Raw genomic sequence first — 1,057 nt, 5'->3', positions numbered from 1 at the left:
ACCCCCCCCTCCCAACCCTCAACCCGACGTGGTCTGCAAGTACAGCGTTCGCTTCTCATACAAAAAGTCCCGAGATCGAAACGTGACATCAACAAAAACGTTATCTAAAATTCTCTCCTATCCCTTCCTTTCGTGTTCCCCAGTCCTGGTTCCTTTAACTGCTTGGTCCTCCACTTTCTCCTCCCTCCTCCGACCCCCACCTCCAGCCCATCTCCCATCCCCCACCCCGGGCTTCCTCTGAGATCCTCTTTCCTTTACTCCTGACTGATTCTACTGCTACTCCTGGCTCCTTCTTACTGCTGTCTTTCAGTCATACCCCTGGTCTTAGGGTAGGTATGATCTAACACAATGCCTTCTCGGATAAGGGCGAAAAATCTCGGAGCTCACGTGTGCAAGTTGCACATGTTGTTAAAGATCACTTTGTGGTCGTAAAATTGATCCTTAAGGCTTCGGCCCCCCACCAGGCAAAATTCAAACGTAATTCCTACCAAAACTGAAGATACTTTAATCAGTATAAAAACATTAGAGTATCTTTGAAAACGGAATGTGGCTGCCTGAAGGCAAAGGAGCCTACAACTCAAAGTAAGGAAAACAGTCACATGCGTGAAAAATCAGATGCACTGCAAGTTGAAGAGCCAGCAGCAGCAGCAGTAGTAGTAGTAGTAGTAGTAGTAGTAGTAGTAGTAGTAGTAGTAGTAGTAGTAGTAGTAGTAGTAGTAGTAGTAGTAGTAGTAGTAGTAGTAGTAAATAATCATCTTCACAATGATTATAATAACAATAATAGTCATCATCATAATCAACTTCATAATCATAATAATGATGATGATGATGATGATGATGATGATGATGATGATGATGATGATGATGATGATGATGATGATGATGATGATGGCCTTAACATCGACGAGACACATGTCAAATACCTTAAATTTGGAACGTAAAGTACTAATGACCTCTTGTAATCCAGTACCCCCTCCTTTTTGCCCTGCCTTTTTGTTATATTCATTACCTCCACGCACTTGGTTCCCCTACAACTCTCTTTCTCTCTCTCTCTCTC

The sequence above is a fragment of the Aplysia californica genome, unplaced genomic scaffold (assembly GCF_000002075.1).
Source record: "Aplysia californica isolate F4 #8 unplaced genomic scaffold, AplCal3.0 scaffold00315, whole genome shotgun sequence".
NCBI classification, from domain to species: Eukaryota; Metazoa; Mollusca; class Gastropoda; order Aplysiida; family Aplysiidae; genus Aplysia; species Aplysia californica.
Note: the sequence above shows the minus strand (reverse complement) of the source record.